Source organism: Oncorhynchus nerka, linkage group LG1, assembly GCF_034236695.1.
Source record: "Oncorhynchus nerka isolate Pitt River linkage group LG1, Oner_Uvic_2.0, whole genome shotgun sequence".
NCBI classification, from domain to species: Eukaryota; Metazoa; Chordata; class Actinopteri; order Salmoniformes; family Salmonidae; genus Oncorhynchus; species Oncorhynchus nerka.
This window is the reverse complement of record NC_088396.1, coordinates 10,742,606-10,762,260: the sequence shown is the minus strand read 5'-3', so window position 1 is coordinate 10,762,260 and position 19,655 is coordinate 10,742,606. Positions and strand designations below refer to the sequence as shown.

General features: G+C 44.9%; 1 pseudogene; it reads left to right on the top strand.

Moving 5' to 3' along the window:
- Positions 1-249: 249 nt before the first annotated feature.
- Positions 250-19,655, top strand: part of LOC135573362 (rac GTPase-activating protein 1-like) — a 73,423-nt pseudogene continuing 54,017 nt past the window's right edge.

Below are 19,655 nucleotides of genomic sequence, written 5' to 3'. Positions count from 1 at the left end.
GAACACCTTTCTAGCAACAAATGTGTTAAATTATAGCCATGGTGTAAAACTGATAATCAACTCGGGGCTCTATGCATTCTCTGGAAAATAATGCAACTCCGTGGAAGGTCACTTCCAATCCGCTAGCGCGTCGTGGAACACGCCTTCCACGTCGTTCATAGCCCCTCAATGATTATCCCTTAAGTGGAAGCTCCTTTGGCAGCAAATACAACTGGGTTGGGATTACCATCTATAATTTTATTTTTTTACATGTTTCTGATTCTGGACATAAGAACAGCGATCACCCACCTCGATTTGGATGAAGATTTCTACTTCCAACGAGTCAGCGGCGCAGGATATACTGCTCTCCCCAGACCAAACCCTATTCCCAGAGACTCGGAAAAAGAAGAGACCGTGGAAGGGGCCGACGTGTGGGCAGCCTTACAAAACTACTTCGGTGAGTAAATACGCCGCCTCTGCCCTCCGTTCTATAGGAGAACCTACAATTACTAGGGAACAAACTAGGGAACAAACTGTTAGAGACTATCCTCTCAACGGGACCTGAAGACCTGTAATATCCTATGTTTCTCTGAGTTGTGGCTGAACAAGGACATGGATAATATGCACTACATGACCAAAAGTATGTGGACACCTGCTTGGCGAACATCTCATGCCAAAATCATGGGCATTAATATGGAGTTGGTCCCCCCTTTGCTGCTATAACAGCCTCCACTCTTCTGGGAAGGCTTTCCACTAGATATTGGAACATTGCTGCGTGGACTTGCTTCCATTCAGCCACGTGCATTAGTAAGGTCGGGCACAGATGTTGGGCAATTAGGCCTGGCTCGCAGTTGGTGTTCCAATTCATACCAAATGTGCTCGATGGGATTGAGGTCAGGGCTCTGTGCAGTCTAGACAAGTTCTTCCACACCGATCTTGACAAACCATTTCTGTATAGGTCCACGCTTTGAGCATGGGGACATTTTCATGCTGAAACAGGTAAGGGCCTTTCCCAAACTGTTGCCACAAAGTTGGGGGCACAGAATCGTCCAGAATGCAATTGTAATTGCTGGAGCGTTAAGATTTCCCTTCACTGGAACTAAGGGGCCATGCCTGAACCATGAAAAACAGCCACAGATCATTATTCCTCCTCCACCAAACTTTACCGTTGGCATTATGCATTCAGACAGGTAGCGTTCTCCTGGCATCCGCCAAACCCAGATTTGTCTGTCGGACTGCCAAATGGTGAAGCGTGATTCATCACTCCAGAGAACACGTTTTCACTGCTCCAGAGTCCAATGGTGGCGATCTTTACACCACTCCAGGCTTGTGGGTGGCTGCTCAGCCATGGAAACCCATTTCATGAAGCTCCAGACAAACAGTTCTTGTGCTGACGTTGCTTCTAGAGGCCGTTTAGAACTCGGCAGTGAGTGTTGCAACCGAGGAAAGCACTTGGCAGTCCTTTTCTGTGAGCTTGTGTGGCCTACCACTTTGCGGCTGAACCGTTGTTGCCACATTTCCACATTACAATAACAGCACTTATAGTTGACCGGGGCAGCTCTAGCAGGGCAGAAATTTGACGAACTGACCTGTTAGAAAGATGTCATCCTATGACTGTGCCACGTTGAAAGTAACTGAGCTGTTTAGTAAGGCCATTCTACTGCCAATGTTTGTCTATGGCAATTGCATGGATGTATACACCTCTCAGCAAAAGATGTAGCTGAAATAGCCAAATCCAATTATTTGAAGGTATGTCCACTAGAGGTCGACGGATTCATCGGAATGGCTAATTAATTTTGGGCGCCGATTTTTTGTTATTAAAAAAAAATTATACCTTTATTTAACTAGGCAAGTCAGTTAAGAACACATTCTTATTTTCAATGACGGCCTAGGAACGGTGGGTTAACTGCCTTGTTCAGGGGCAAAATGACAGATTTTTACCTTGTCAGCTCGGGGAACCAATCTTGCAACCTTACAGTTAACTAGTCCAACGCTCTAACCACCTGCCTCTCATTGCACTCCACGAGGAGCCTGCCTGTTACGCGAAGGCAGTAGAAGCCAAGGTAAGTTGCTAGCTAGCATTAAACTTGTAAAAAACAATCATAATCACTAGTTAAAACTACACATGGTTGATGATATTACTCGTTTATCTAGCGTGTCCTGCATTGCATATAATCAATGCAAAGAAAAGCACAATCGTTGGACGACTGTACCTACCAATAAAAACCAATGCCTTTCTTAAGATCAATACACAGAAGTATATATTTTTAAACCTGCATATTTAGCTAAAAGAAATCCAGGTTAGCAGGCAATATTAACCAGGTGAAATTGTGTCAGTTCTCTTGCGTTCATTGCACGCAGAGTCAGGGTATATGCAAGAGTTTGGGCAGCCTGGCTCATTTTACGTAAATATGACATAACATTGAAGGTTGTGCAATGTAACAAGAATATTTAGACTTAGGGATGCCACCAGTTAGATAAAATACCGAACGGTTCCATATTTCACTGAAATAATAAACGTTTTGTTTTCGAAATTATAGTTTCCGGATTCGACCATATTAATGACCAAAGGCTCGAATTTCTGTGTGTTATTATGTTATAATTAAGTCTATGATTTGATAGAGCAGTCTGACTGAGCGATGGTAAGAAGCAGCAGGCTCATAAGCATTCATTCAAACAGCACTTTCATGCGTTTTGCCAGCAGCTCTTCGCAAGCACAGCACTGTTTATGACTTCAAGCCTATCAGCCTAATGGCTGGTGTAACTGATGTGAAATGGCTGGCTAGTTAGCTGGGTGTGCGCTAATAGCGTTTCAAACATCACTCGCTCTGAGACTTGGAGTAGTTATTCCCCTTGCTCTGCAAGGGCCGCGGCTTTTGTGGAGCGATGGGTAACGCTGCTTCGAGTGTGGCTGTTGTCGATGTGTTCTTGGTTCGAGCCCAGGTAGGGGCGAGGAGAGGGACGGAAGCTATTCTGTTACACTGGCAATACTATAGTGCCTATAAGAACATCCAATAGTCAAAGGTATATGAAATACAAATGGTATAGAGAGAAATAGTTCTATAAATACTATATTAACTACAACCTGATCAAGCCTACTACTGTTGTGTCGTCTGCAAACTTGATGATTGAGTTGGAGACGTGCATGGCCACGCAGTCATGGGTGAACATGGAGTACAGGAGGGGGCTGAGCACACACCCTTGTGGTGCTCCAGTGTTGAGGATCAGCAAAGTGGAGATGTTGTTTCCTACCTTCACCACCTGGGGGCGGCCCGTCAGGAAGTCCTAGACCCAATCGCAGGGGGCGGGGTTCAGACCCAGGGCCTCAAGCTTAATGATGAGCTTGAAGGGTACTATGGTGTTGAATGCTGAGCTGTAGTCAATGAACAGCATTTGTACATAGGTATTCCTCTTGTCCAGATGGGAAAGGGCAGTAAGCAATGTGATGAAGATTGCATCGTCTATGGACCTATTGGGGCGGTATGAAAATTGCAGTGGGTCTAGTGTGACAGGTAAGGTAGAGGTTAGATGATCCTTGACTAGTCTCTCAAAGCACTTCATAATGACAGAAGTGAGTGCCACGGGGCGATAGTCGGTTACCTTTGCCTTCTTGGGTACAGGACCAATGGTGGCCATCTTGAAGCATGTGGGGACAGCAGACTGGGAGAGATAGGGAGAGATTGAATATGTCCGTAAACAGAACAACCAGCTAGTCTGTACATGCTCTGAGGACAGGAATGTCGTCTGGGCTGGCAGCCTTGCGAGGGTTAACACGTTTAATGTCTTACTCACGTCGGCCACGGAGAAGGAGAGCCCACAGTCCTTGGTAGCGGGCCACGATGGTGGCACTGTGTTATCCTCAAAGCGAGCAAAGGTGTTTAGTTTGTCTGGAAGCAAGATGCCAGTGTCCGTGACGTGTCTGATTTTCTTTTTGTAGTCCGTGATTTTCTGTAGACCCTGCCACATATGTCTCGTATCTGAGCCATTGAATTGCGACTCCACTTTTTCCCTATACTGACATTTCGCTTGTTGATTGCCTTGCGGAGGGAATAACTACACTGTTCGCATTCTGCCATATTTCCGGTCATCTTTCCATGGTTAAATGTGGTGGTTCGCGCTTTCAGTTTTGCGCAAATGCCGCCGTCTATCCTCGGTTTCTGGTTAGGGGCTACCCAGAACATGTCCCAGTCCATGTGATCAAAACAATCTTGAAGCGTGGATTCCGATTGGTCAGACCAGACCAATAGTCCTTGTCACGGGTACATCCTGTTTGCGTTTCTGCCTATAGGAGGGGGGGGGAGCAAAATGGAGTCGTGGTCAAATTTGCAGAATGGAGGGTGGGGGAGGACCTTGTATGCACCGTGGAAGTTAGAGTAGCAGTGATCCAGTGTTTTGCCAGCCCCGGTACTACAATCAATATGCTGATAGCAAATTTGAGAACAAGGCTATATTAAAATGTTAAAATCCCCAGCTACAATAAATGCAACTGGTTTCCAGTTTGCATAGAGTCCAGTGTAGTTCCTTGAGGGCCATCGTGGTATCGGCTTGAGGGGGATATACATGGCTGTGACAATAACCAACGAGAATTCTCTTGGGAGATAATACGGTCAGCATTTGATTGTCAGGTGAACAGAAGGACTTAAGTTCCTGCATGTTGTTATAATTACACCATGAGTCGTTAATCATGAAACATTCACCCCCGCCCTTCTTCCCGGAGAGATGTTTATTCCTGTTGCCGTGACGCTAGGGTTTCCAACTTTCTCACTACCAAATAAGGGACAAAAGGTGGCGTGCCAGTGCACAGTGACACGGCGGTGTGGGTATGGTGTTATGGGTATGAATATACAGTGTATATTCATCGTCTTATTCAATTGGAAAGGCAAAAGGCATTATGAGTTATGTGAGCTGGGCAATTAGCTTTCAGAATGCGATTGTTGTCACTGCTCAATAACTGGTAAAAGGAGTGTTTTTTTCCAAAGTTGACATGGGCATTATCTGCTAACATCAAGTTCATGATTTTCCAGACAGTTCATCAGCGCTTGATGTTTGTCATTTGCCGTTTCAGCACTGTCTTCATAAACGTCAAGTAACTTGCACTGCACTCCATCAGACACAGAGAAATATCTCACGCACACTGGAAACATTTTTCTATTTCCCTTGTTTGAGGCATCACTGGCAACTGAGAAATACACGGGCTCACCTTCCGTAGGAGGCAGATAATCCTTTTCCGCAGTAGACGTCACGAAGAATGCGCCGATATTGCTAGCACCTTTAGCTAGCGTGGCCTTCTTGTGCATTTCTGTGGATGCATGCTGAGTTTGGTCACTCTCCCCTCCATGGCCAATTGAGAATTCCTGACGGCTTAAAGTACAGAAAGCTTTCGCCGAGTCACCACTGACAGCTTTAACCCACGTATTTTTTGCTTCCCATTGTTTGTTGTCGCTGCACAGTCTTTTCTTTTTTGCAGGTTATCCATATGCCAAACCGACCGAACAACAACAGAAATGACTTTGCAGGAATTGGCAAACCAATGTAGCCCAATATAAGGGACACCCCTGCTAATACGGGACAGTTGGCAACCCTGCGTGACGCACAAAGAATCCCGGTGGCTGTACCGACTCCGACAGCATGTCCCAAGATAGCCATGTTTCCGTGAAACCGAGGATATTACAATCCCGGATGTCTCTCTGGAAAGCAACCCTTGCCCTAATTTCATCTACTCTTGTTATCTAGAGACTGGAAATTAGAGAGTAATATACTCGGAAGCGGTGAGTGGTGTGCGTGCCTCTGAAGTCTGACCAGAAGGCCGCTCCGTCTCCCTCTTCTGCGGCGACGTTGTTTTGGGTCGGCCTCTGGAATCAGTTCGAATACCTTGGGTGGTTCGAACAAAGGATCCGCTTCGAGAAAGTCGTATTCCTGGTGCTGGTAAGTTGACGTCGCTCTGATATCCTATAGTTCTTTCCGGCTGTATGTAATAAGACTTAAGATTTCCTGGGCTAACAATATAAGAAATAATACATTTAAAAAACAAAATACTCCATATTTTCATAAGGACTAGAAGCGAGGTGACCCTCTCTGTTGGCACCATCTTGCTCCGGGGCCACAGGTAGCCTAGTGGTTAGAGCATTGGGCCAGTAACCGAAAGGTTGCTTGATTGAATCCCCGAGCTGACAAGTAAAAAATCTGTCGTTCTGCCCCTGAACAAGGTAGTTAACCCACTGTTCCCTGGGCACCAAAAACTTGGACGTCGACTATGGCAGCCCCCCACATCTGTTCTATGTGCGCTATTTCTATGCTTCCCGTTCTTTAGTTTAGCTTTTGCGTCTCTTGCTTTTGTACACCAGCTTCAAACAGCTGAAAATACAATATTTTTGATTATGTAAAATATATTTCACAAGAGTTTAGATGGTACGACGATTCTCTAGACTATACTTGCTTGTTTTGTCACAAATTAGGCAAACTATTAGAATTTTAGCAACCAGGAAATGGCGGAGCGATTTCTGCATAGTGCACCTTCAAGTCTTGAGGTTCTGCTCGCCGGAGTTAGAATACTTCTTAATAAGCTGTAGACCTACTATTTAGCAAAAGTTTTAATCTAAATGTTTTGTAGTTGTCTATTTACCACCACAACACGATGCTGGCACTAAGAACGCACTCAATGAGCTGTATAGGGCCATAAGCAAACAAGAAAATGCTCATCCAGAGGCGGTGCTCCTAGTGGCAGGTGAATTTTAATGCAGACAAACTGAAATCCGTCTAACCTCATTTCTACCAGCATGTCACCTGTGCATCTAGAGGCAATGAAACTCTATATCACCATCCATTTCTAAAATCTGACCATACCTCTATTCTCCTGAATCCTGCTTACAGGAAATAACTCGAACAGGAAGTAACAGTGACGCACAATATAGGAGTAGTCCAATGAGTGACCATAGGTACATATCTAAACCAGAAGCCATGGATTACAGGCAACATCCACACTCAGCTAAATGCTAGAGCTGCTGCTTTCAAGGAGCGGGACACTGAATCAGAACACTTACAAGAAATACTGCTACAACCTCTGACCAGCCATCAAACAAGCAAACCATGCATTGAATGCCTTCTAGCACCAGCTGTTCCTGACAACTGTGTGATCACGCTCTCCATATCCGATGTAAGACCTTTAAAAAGGTTAACATTACAAAGGCCGCAGGGCTTGGTTGGGTTGTGTATGGGAGGATGCATGACTTTCAACCTTCGTCTCTCCCGAGCCTGTACGGGAGTTGTAGCGATGAGACAAGATAGTAGCTACTAAACAATTGTATACCACGAAATTGGGGAGGAAAAGGGGTTAAAAAAAAAACAAAACAAAAACAAGGCCGCAAGGCCAGACGTACTCCGAGCATGCGCCGGCAAGTGTCTTCACTGACATCTTCAACCTCTCCCTGACCGTCTGTAATATCTATGTTTCAAGCAGACCACCATAGTTCCAGTGCGCAAGAACACCAAGTTAAGCTGTCTAAATTACTATCACACCGTAGCACTCACTTCTGTAGCCATGAAATCCTTTGAAAAGCTGGCTCACATCAACGTCATCATCCCAAACTCCCTCAGAAGGCTGTAAAGATTTGGCATGGGCCTTCAGATCCTCAAAATGTTCTATAGCTGCACCATTGAGAGCATCTTACTGGCTTTACATGCTTCACAGTAGCAATGGTGATCTTTGGGTGATGTGCTGTGTTTGCTCCAAACGTAACGCTTTGCATATAGGCAAAAAAGTTTTTTTTTTTTCTTGCATACTTCAAACGGATTCAAGATGGGCATTGAGCTTTGAGTAATGGCTTCCATTCATGCCAGATGTGAAGTGCTTGGGATATTGTTATCACATACACACCGACCAGTCTTGGCCATAAAGGCCTGTAGTTCTTTCAAAGTTGCTATTAGTTACTCTTGGTAGCCTCTTTGATCAGTCTCCTACTTGCTCGGTCAACCAGTTTGGAGGGATGGCTGATCTAGGCATGGTCTTGGCGGTGCCATGCACCTTGTGCTTCTTAATAATCGTCTTAACCGTGCTCCAAGGGATATTCAAGGCCTTTGAATTTTGTTTATACCTATCCCCTGACCAGTGCTTTTCCACAACTTTGTCTTGGGGTTCTTTTGAAAGCTCCTGGTTGAGTGTCTGCTTTGCAATTCCCTCCCGAGCAGAGGGAACCAATAGGAACTGCTGAATTTATCCTGAAATAATGTGAATAACTACAGGTTAACACAGCTGGAGGCCAATTAACTTGGTGTGTGATTTTGAAGGTGATTGGTTACACCTGAGCTAATTTAGGATTGCTATTACAAGGGGTGTGAAAAATCTGAAGAAAGAAATTTACCTGGAGGTTCTGGGGTAGGATATGAAGACCAAATGGGAAAAAATAAATGCATTTTAATTCCAGACTATAAGGCAACAAAAGGTGAACACTTTGAAAGAGGGTGTAGACTTTCTATAAGCACTGTAGATAATCTGACGATTCCGAATCTCTGTGAAGAGGTAGAAAGCAGGGTAGGAGGCATCTTTCACAAACACTAAGCTACCAGCCCAAAACCCAAAGCTTCTCAAAAATGTATGTTCTATTAGTAATGGGTCTTATGCAAGTGTTCTCAACCAGTCTTGGCCAAAGAACCATGTGTTCTGAAATAGCATGTTCTGGACCAAAAAGTCCATGTCTGTGACCAAAAGTTTGTATATTTTCTAGAACAAACAAAAAACTATAATATGCCAATTAATTATACGTTTGAGATTCTTGAAATATTCTGAAAGCGTTGTGGGAATATTTGAAGAAATACAAGACAATGTTGCAAAGCTTCTAATAACCTTCTTTGCTTGTTAGAAAATCAGGGCTGGCATAGTTAATGTCCATTGTCCATGTCGATCCACATCCAACTTGACATCAATGCAACTTTAACTTTCAGCGATTTACTGTATTTTCTATTGGAAAGGGAACGATGTGATCTAACCTAAAGTGAACTAAATGACCAACAGGCCCTTCATAACCGCTAAACCAACAGCAAAACTTCAGATGCAGTTAGCTATTTTCTTCCTGATAGACGGGATGAAATGACATTCACAGGTTCGTTTTCAAAACATGATGTCTGGAGCCTGCCTCCAGACGCCGCAATAAATCAGGATGACTTTGCAGAGTCCGACTAATGGCGACAAAACAGAAGATTAGTACGGCTCAAGGTTTTGATAAAAGTCAATTTAGTAAAAGTATGCATCCGTTTGAAGCAATTACCACCAGCGATCTGGCTGTACCTGCAGAATTAGGGTTGCCATGGATACCCGCTGAGCTGGAAATGGGAATGTTCCCCTGCATGACAACATCTTGGATTTGTTCATTACACTCCTATTTACCACTGCTAAAGCCAAACAAGCAATACATTTGTCCTAAAACTTAAAACACTGCTAGTCGCGTACAAAGACATTAGCCTTGTATCTTCTTCATTACACAAACACTGTAAATGTATTTCTGCTTGTGAATATCTGGGAAATTTTAGGGAAATTTTTAATTTTCTTGACAGGAAATGTCATCTTTTGTGGTCTGTGCCAAAAGCAAACAGGTAAAAAGTGTTCATGAATGTGTTTATTAATGTTGTTTAGCTTCCAAACTGGTACATAATCTTACATTTCAGACCTCTAAAAAGACTCATGGAAATGGAGATAACCCTGGTGCAATGTGACATGACATCAATTTGTTTTCCCATTGTAAGACTGCATTGATCTGATCATCAGTAATAGCAGGCTAAATCAAATCAAATGTATTTTTATTTTTCTAATCAAATTTATTTATATAGCCCTTCGTACATCAGCTGATATCTCAAAGTTCTGTGTACAGAAACCCAGCCTAAAACCCCAAACAGCAAGCAATGCAGGTGTTGAAGCTACTGTGATAGACAAATCAACAAACCAAACTTCTAAAATGGGTCTAATCTAAGTCTTCTCTCCACATCGGCAATACAACTTACCTAACAATATTAGCTAGCAAGTCAGAATAGGCCAATACCAACTGCAAGGGATCCTGTTAAAATATTGTTGACCTATGAGGATATAAAAAGTCTCCAAGTCTAATCACGTACACCAGCAAATTACAAATCGTGAGTAGGAGCGCAAGGTATTTCTGAGGGTGTGTTTACATCTGAGAGACCGAATGATTTCCATAAGTCAATAAGACTTGCTTGATGAACGCTGCATCTAGAGAACAATTACTCGTCTACAGGCCACAATGTCTCTCTTCAAATGTTTCATATTCCTCCCAGTGCAGTTTGTCTAAGGTACTGTATGGCATTCATTAATATGATTTAGGTAGAACCTCATCTTTTCTGAAGATACCTCTATGTGGTGACACCCTCTCCTGGGTTAGCAGCGTTTTAATTAAACCCCAAACACTAGAGTGAAAGATAAAGTCTTCACAACTTAATGCCTTGTCAGTCGCTGCTATGGAGATGGAAAGAGAATGGGGAGGTTGTTTACACCAAGAGGAGAGTTAATCTGCTTTGATACTCTTAGATTTCTAGTCAAATAGAGGTATTGCATATACAGTACCAGTCAAAATATCATTTACATTACATTTAAGTCATTTAGCAGACGCTCTTATCCAGAGCGACTTACAAATTGGTGCGTTCACCTTATGACATCCAGTGGAACAACCACTTTACAATAGTGCATCTAAATCTTTTAAGGGGGGGGTGAGAAGGATTACTTTATCCTATCCTAGGTATTCCTTAAAGAGGTGGGGTTTCAGGTGTCTCCGGAAGGTGGTGATTGACTCCGCTGTCCTGGCGTCGTGAGGGAGTTTGTTCCACCATTGGGGGGCCAGAGCAGTGAACAGTTTTGACTGGGCTGAGCGGGAACTGTACTTCCTCAGTGGTAGGGAGGCGAGCAGGCCAGAGGTGGATGAACGCAGTGCCCTTGTTTGGGTGTAGGGCCTGATCAGAGCCTGGAGGTACTGAGGTGCCGTTCCCCTCACAGCTCCGTAGGCAAGCACCATGGTCTTGTAGCGGATGCGAGCTTCAACTGGAAGCCAGTGGAGAGAGCGGAGGAGCGGGGTGACGTGAGAGAACTTGGGAAGGTTGAACACCAGACGGGCTGCGGCGTTCTGGATGAGTTGTAGGGGTTTAATGGCACAGGCAGGGAGCCCAGCCAACAGCGAGTTGCAGTAATCCAGACGGGAGATGACAAGTGCCTGGATTAGGACCTGCGCCGCTTCCTGTGTGAGGCAGGGTCGTACTCTGCGGATGTTGTAGAGCATGAACCTACAGGAACGGGCCACCGCCTTGATGTTAGTTGAGAACGACAGGGTGTTGTCCAGGATCACGCCATGGTTCTTAGCGCTCTGGGAGGAGGACACAATGGAGTTGTCAACCGTGATGGCGAGATCATGGAACGGGCAGTCCTTCCCGGGAGGAAGAGCAGCTCCGTCTTGCCGAGGTTCAGCTTGAGGTGGTGATCCGTAATCCACACTGATATGTCTGCCAGACATGCAGAGATGCGATTCGCCACCTGGTCATCAGAAGGGGGAAAGGAGAAGATTAATTGTGTGTCGTCTGCATAGCAATGATAGGAGAGACCATGTGAGGTTATGACAGAGCCAAGTGACTTGGTGTATAGCGAGAATAGGAGAGGGCCTAGAACAGAGCCCTGGGGACGCCAGTGGTGAGAGCGCGTGGCGAGGAGACAGATTCTCGCCATGCCACCTGGTAGGAGCGACCTGTCAGGTAGGACGCAATCCAAGCTTGGGCTGCGCCGGAGATGCCCAACTCGGAGAGGGTGGAGAGGAGGATCTGATGGTTCACAGTATCGAAGGCAGCCGATAGGTCTAGAAGGATGAGAGCAGAGGAGAGAGAGTTAGCTTTAGCAGTGCGGAGCGCCTCCGTGATACAGAGAAGAGCAGTCTCAGTTGAATGACTAGTCTTGAAACTGACTGATTTGGATCAAGAAGGTCATTCTGAGAGAGATAGCGGGAGAGCTGGCCAAGGACGGCACGTTCAAGAGTTTTGGAGAGAAAAGAAAGGGATACTGGTCTGTAGTTGTTGACATCGGAGGGATCGAGTGTAGGTTTTTTCAGAAGGGGTGCAAACTCTCGCTCTCTTGAAGACGGAAGGGACGTAGCCAGCGGTCAGGGATGAGTTGATGAGCGAGGTGAGGTAAGGGAGAAGGTCTCCGGAAATGGTCTGGATAAGAGAGGAGGGGATAGGGTCAAGCGGGCAGGTTGTTGGGCGGCCGGCCGTCACAAGACGCGAGATTTCATCTGGAGAGAGAGGGAGAAAGAGGTCAGAGCACAGGGTAGGGCAGTGTGAGCAGAACCAGCGGTGTCGTTTGACTTAGCAAACGAGGATCGGATGTCGTTGACCTTCTTTTCAAAATGGTTGACGAAGTCATCTGCAGAGAGGGAGGAGGGGGGGGGAGGAGGATTCAGGAGGGAGGAGAAGGTGGCAAAGAGCTTCCTAGGGTTAGAGGCAGATGCTTGGAATTTAGAGTGGTAGAAAGTGGCTTTAGCAGCAGAGACAGAAGAGGAGAATGTAGAGAGGAGGGAGTGAAAGGATGCCAGGTCCGCAGGGAGGCGAGTTTTCCTCCATTTCCGCTCGGCTGCCCGGAGCCCTGTTCTGTGAGCTCGCAATGAGTCGTCGAGCCACGGAGCGGGAGGGAGGACCGAGCCGGCCTGGAGGATAGGGGACATAGAGAGTCAAAGGATGCAGAAAGGGAGGAGAGGAGGGTTGAGGAGGCAGAATCAGGAGATAGGTTGGAGAAGGTTTGAGCAGAGGGAAGAGATGATAGGATGGAAGAGGAGAGAGTAGCGGGGGAGAGAGAGCGAAGGTTGGGACGGCGCGATACCATCCGAGTAGGGGCAGTGTGGGAAGTGTTGGATGAGAGCGAGAGGGAAAAGGATACAAGGTAGTGGTCGGAGACTTGGAGGAGTTGCAATGAGGTTAGTGGAAGAACAGCATCTAGTAAAGATGAGGTTGAGCGTATTGCCTGCCTTGTGAGTAGGGGGAAGGTGAGAGGGTGAGGTCAAAAGAGGAGAGGAGTGGAAAGAAGGAGGCAGAGAGGAATGAGTCAAAGGTAGACGTGGGGAGGTTAAAGTCACCCAGAACTGTAAGAGGTGAGCCGTCCTCAGGAAAGGAGCTTATCAAGGCATCAAGCTCATTGATGAACTCTCCGAGGAACCTGGATGGCGATAAATGATAAGGATGTTAAGCTTGAAAGGGCTGGTAACTGTGACAGCATGGAATTCAAAGGAGGCGATAGACAGATGGGTAAGGGGAGAAAGAGAGAATGACCACTTGGGAGAGATGAGGATCCCGGTGCCACCACCCCGCTGACCAGAAGCTCTCGGGGTGTGCGAGAACACGTGGGCGGACAAAGAGAGAGCAGTAGGAGTAGCAGTGTTATCTGTGGTGATCCATGTTTCCGTCAGTGCCAAGAAGTCGAGGGACTGGAGGGAGGCATAGGCTGAGATGAACTCTGCCTTGTTGGCCGCAGATCGGCAGTTCCAGAGGCTACCGGAGACCTGGAACTCCACGTGGGTCGTGCGCGCTGGGACCACCAGATTAGGGTGGCCGCGGCCACGCGGTGTGGGGCGTTTGTATGGTCTGTGCAGAGGAGAGAACAGGGATAGAGAGACACATAGTTGACAGGCTACAGAAGAGGCTACGCTAATGCAAAGGAGATTGGAATGACAAGTGGACTACACGTCTCGAATGTTCAGAAAGTTAAGCTTACGTAGCAAGAATCTTATTGACTAAAATGACCAAAATGATACAGTACTGCTGAAGTAGGCTAGCTGGCAGTGGCTGCGTTGTTGACTTTGTAGGCTAGCTGGCAGTGGCTGCGTTGTTGACACTACACTAATCAAGTCGTTCCGTTGAGTGTGATAGTTTCTACAGTGCTGCTATTCGGGGGCTAGCTGGCTAGCTAGCAGTGTTGATTACGTTACGTTGCGTTAAAAGAACGACAATAGCTGGCTAGCTAACCTAGAAAATCGCTCTAGACTACACAATTATCTTTGATACAAAGACGGCTATGTAGCTAGCTACGATCAAACAAATCAAACCGTTGTACTGTAATGAAATGAAATGAAAATGTGATACTACCTGTGGAGCGAGCGGCATGCGACTGTTGGCGGGTTGTTGGGTGCGGAAGTTCTATTCGGTAGACGTTGGCTAGCTGTTGGCTAGCTAGCAGTGTCTCCTACGTTAAGGACGACAAATAGCTGGCTAGCTAACCTCGGTAAATTAAGATAATCACTCTAAGACTACACACTCTAAACTACACAATTATCTTGGATACGAAGACAGCAAAGACAACTATGTAGCTAGCTAACACTACACTAATCAAGTCGTTCAGTTGAGTGTAATAGTTTTTACAGTGCTGCTATTCGGTAGACGGTGGACGTTTGCTAGCTGGCTAGCTGCTGGGCAGATAGCAGTGTAGACTACGTTAGAAGAAATTGCTAAGATTAGACGTTGTACTATAAACATGTAATAATTACGTGCAATTATCTTTGATACAAAAAACGAGCTATGTAGCTAGCTAAGAAGAAATTGCTAAGATTAGACAAATCAAACCGTTGTACTATAATGACATGTAATGAAATGTAATGAAAAGTTATACTATCCTGCGGACCGAGCGTGCGGATGCGACCGCTAGGAGGTATACTTTTCGCTCCAACCAAAAGACAAACAAATCTCACATTTTGACGCTAAAATCACATTTCATCCTGGAAATAATTTCATCAAACATTTAAATAATTTCTGATAATATTCAAACATTGATGAGAATTTAAATTGAACAACAATTCCATGTTTATTTCCCCACACATACTATCGCAAACTGTTTGACTTGGAAAAATTACAAAACAACAAAATTGGGTTTAATATATTTATTTTTTTTTTTAAAGAGTCGTTTGGGAGCCAAAAGAGCAGGCTCTTTTTGGTGAGCTGAGCCGAACGAGCCTGCTCACTGGAAAGAGCCGGAATGTTTGGGAACACCTACTCATTCAAGGGTTTTAAATTATTTTTACTATTTTCTACATCATAGAATAATAGTGAAGACATCGACACTAGGAAATAACACATATGGAATAATGTAGAAAGCAAAAAAAGTGTTAAAAAGTGTTCAGAATGCTGTGGTAGCCATGCTGGTTAAGTGTTCTAAATACATCACTGACAGTGTCACCAGCAAAGCACCATCACACCTCCTGCTTCATGGTGGGAACCACACATGCGGAGATCATCTGTTAATCTACTCTGCATCTCACAAAGACACGATGGTTGTTACCAAAAATCTGTGACGACCCTCCCACTCTGTCTGCCGTATTCTGTCTTTGTTCTTGTTTTCTTATGGTCGACCTTCACCTCTCCCGAGGCGGGAGTTGGTGAGACAAGACTGGGTTGGGGAGAAAACCGGGTGAAAAAAATAGCCCTTACACAGCCTGGAGGTGTTGGGTCATGTTGCATGGTCCCACTAAGCGCAAACAGATGGGATGGCGTATCCTTCAGAATGCTGTTAGGACCTCCTGCTTCATGGTGGGAACCACATGCAGAGATGCAGCCGGTGGGCAGAGTTGAGAGGGTCGTCAGCTACATGGGAAACACCTGGGCCAGGTGTCTGCCAGGATAAATAGACCTCTTCCACATTCATGGAGGAGACTCTCTCCATGCAGACACCTTTTGTAGATTGTGTTGTGGTTCTTGGTGGCCTTTTGTTTGTTTGCTTTGGCACCTTTCAACACCCTGCATTATCACATTCATTCATGCAAAACACTCACTTACACTACTGATTACTGATTACACACACCATTGTATATTATACTTAGTTGCTTTAGTTAATAAATATATATTTTGCTACTCCTTATCTCCACGTTGTCTCCCTTTGTTACGGGCTTTGAGGACCAACAAGGACCCCGGAACAACATACCAGCCTCCCGCGTCCCAAATTGACACAGGCCTCTGCGTCCCAAATTGACACAGGCCCCTGCGTCCCAAATTGACACAGGCCCCCTCCCTGCAGGCCCCTGCGTCCCAAATTGGTGAGGGGTTATGTGTTCACACCTCCACCTGCCCCAACCAACCTCCTCCTCAGACCTCAGCAACCTTTGCACATAGGAAGCAATATTTAAGAGGAAAGAACAACACAAGACCAGGAGGGAACAGACAGGAAAGATAGAACATGACAACCCAAAACAATGGTCAGTCATGTAAACATTCAGGAACATGGCACAAAAGACCAACAGCTACAAACTCCAACGAAAAGAACATCAGGGTCCTTCTTAATTTTTACAACTCCCAACGATTCATAGTCACTTCCAACGATTCATAGTCACTTCCAACGATTCATAGTCACTTCCAACGATTCATAGTCACTTCCAACGAAACAGAATTTCACTAATTTCAATCATTTAAGCTTGTAGTGTTCAGCGATCTTCAACAGCTGTTCTTAAGTACATAATTCTAACAGGTCCTCTGATGGAAAGCAAATTAACTTGTATACGTGAGACACCATAGTCATAAGTAAATAATATTGCTCAACTCCTCTGCTGAGCACATCAGACCACAACCAGAGAAATGACAATCACCCTGAGCACCACAGAAGAGAGATGAGATACGGAGCTTCCCCAAAACCTACAATAACTCAACCCTAGTCTTCGTGCAGATTTGCGGTGGGTATTTACGCACTGTAGCCCGCTGGCAAGGAAATAGAACTCCCCAGCATGCTGGCAAATTCCGCCAAGCCACGGACGTGCCCCCCGAGACAACTGCTCAGTCCACAGACACCACACAAAAATAACAAACATTTAACCATGCCCAACATGTCCAAAATTGAAACACGTCGCTAAGCCTATCAGGGGAAAAAGGCTATAGCTCCGGGTAGCAAGTTCCACTACCCTACACAAATCTCCTACCGAGGTACACAGCCGATTTACTCACCTCCTCAGACTGACTTCCCTTACAGAAAGTAGAACAAGAGTTTCCAGGCTAGGCAAGGCCTGGAAACTAACCATTATACTCTCTCCAACGCAGCACACAAACCAAACAACAAAGGCAACCAATACTGGGCCGATCACACTCAAACACCATATTCAAACCAAACACGTACCTCCACGGTCTCCCAAACCAATAGTTCAAAGATCCCGGATGAGCCCCCACTTGTTACGAACCGGCTCAAAGCCCGTAACAAAGGGAGACAACGTGGAGATAAGGAGTAGCAAAATATATATTTATTAACTAAAGCAACTAAGTATAATATACAATGGTGTGTGTAATCAGTAATCAGTAGTGTGTGAGTGTTTTGCATGAATGAATGTGATAATGCAGGGTGTTGAAAGGTGCCAAAGCAAACAAACAAAAGGTCACCAAGAACCACAACACAATCTACAAAAGGTGTCTGCATGGAGAGAGTCTCCTCCATGAATGTGGAAGAGGTCTATTTATCCTGGGAGACACCTGGCCCAGGTGTTTCCCATGTAGCTGACGACCCTCTCAACTCCGCCCACCGGCATCCTAATAAGAAAACAAGAACAAACAAAGACAGAATACGGCAGACAGAGTGGGAGGGTCGTCACAAATCTAAAATTTGGACTCATCAGACCAAAGGACAGTTTTCCAACGGTCTAATGTCCATTGTGTTTCTTTGCCCAAGCAAGTCTCTTCTGCTTTTGGAGTCCTTTAGTAGTGGTTACTTTGCAGCAATTCAACCATGAAGGCCTGATTCACGCAGTCTCCTCTGAACAGCTGATGTTGAGATTTGTCTGTTAATTGAACTCGGTGAAGCATTTATTTGAGCAGCAATTTCTGAGGCTGGTAACTCTAATGAACTTATACTCTCTGCAGCAGAGGTAACTCTGGGTGTTCCTTTCCTGTGGTGGTCCTCATGAGAGCCCGTTTCATCATAATGCTTGATGGTTTTTGAGACTGCACTTGGAAGAAACTTTCAAAGTACTTGAAATATTCCGTATTGACTGACCTTCATGTCTTAAAGTAATGATGGACTGTTGTTTCTCTTTGCTTATTTGAGCTGTTGTTGCCATAACATGGACTTGATCTTTTGCCAAATGAGGATATCTACTGTATACAACCCCTACCATGTCACAACACAACTGGTTGAATCAAACGCATAAAGAAGGGAAAAGAATTCCACAAATTAACAAGACACACCTGTTAATTGAAATGCATGAAGCTGGTTAAGATTAACTTTTTATTTATTTAACTAGGCAAGTTAAGAACAAATTCTTATTTAAAATGACAGCCTAATGGGAAACAGTGGGTTAACTGCCTTGTTGCAGGGCAGAACTACAGATTTTTATCTTGTCAGCTCAGGGATTCGATCCGGCAACCTTTCGGTTACTGGCCCAACTTTCTAACCACTAGGCTACCTGCCACAGCAATGCCAAGAGTGTGCAAAGCTGTCATCAAGGCAAAGGGTGGTTACTTTGAACAATCTCACAATCTAAAATATATTTTGATAAAGAAAAACCCTGGAATGAGTAGGTGTGTCCAAACTTTTGACTCGTACTATATCACTACAGAATAATCCTCCCTACCCATACACTGAGATGTCAGATTAAGGCAAAAGTTCAGTGCAATATGAGTACTTCTTGCATGATCTGAGCCACCTGTTTCTAGCATCTGCTGTTCTTCATATAGCAGTCCAATGAATGACTTTATTGGCCGACTGTGGGTTAATACTTTGGTGTATGATGTGTATAAGTGCAGTATGGTATGTGGAAAAGGCTTATACTGAGTACTACTCGTATCAGGTGGTGAAACTGAACATGAAAGACTTTCCCATCTGCAACAGTCTCACCAACAGCCTCCTTTAGCCCTTATTTCAGGATTCATGTGCACTCAGGAGTATAAGACAGGTGGTCTCAAAATGATATGAACTGCTTTGGAAATGCCAAAGTAGAAAAAGGAACTTCAAACAGAATATATTTCAAGCTTTGATGTCTAGTTAGTGCCTTTATGGGCAAAAAGCTAGATTTAGCAGACAGCTTATTCAAAAAGGTATTATTATTAGGGATGCACGATATATCGTTGAACATTTCGGAATCGGACGATATTAGCTAAAAATGGCAACATCGGTATCAGCCCGATGTCTAGATTAACGCCGATGTGCAAAACCGATGTCAAAGCTGATGTGCATACCTATATAACGCAGATAGATGAGAACATCTTTGTACATAACGTAATGACGCCACGTAAACTGTTGTTGCCCTACCGGAGTTACACAGTGATAGCGTCACTGCTATTAGCTTCACGACTGACATTTGGACCAGCGATATCAGCCCCACAGTGACAGTGCGCAGAGGCCATGGACAGACAGCACTGAAACTTCACTGCTTGACATGTATGATGAAATCCTGGTTGAGAATGAAACGACTGAACAAATGAACAACGAAACAGCACAGCAAGTAAGTGAAAGAAATAGGTTTTGATTATGTTTTACTGGTAATGGGGACATACGTCAATGCCAACAAAATAACTTTTTGGTCAGTGTGGTGTGTGTGTGTGTAACCTTTATTTAACTAGGCAAGTCAACTTATTAAGAACAAATTCTTATTTACAATGACGGCCTACCCCGGCCAACGCTGGGCCAAGTGTGCGCTGCCCTATGGGACTCCCAATCACAGCCGGATGTGATACAGCCTGGATTC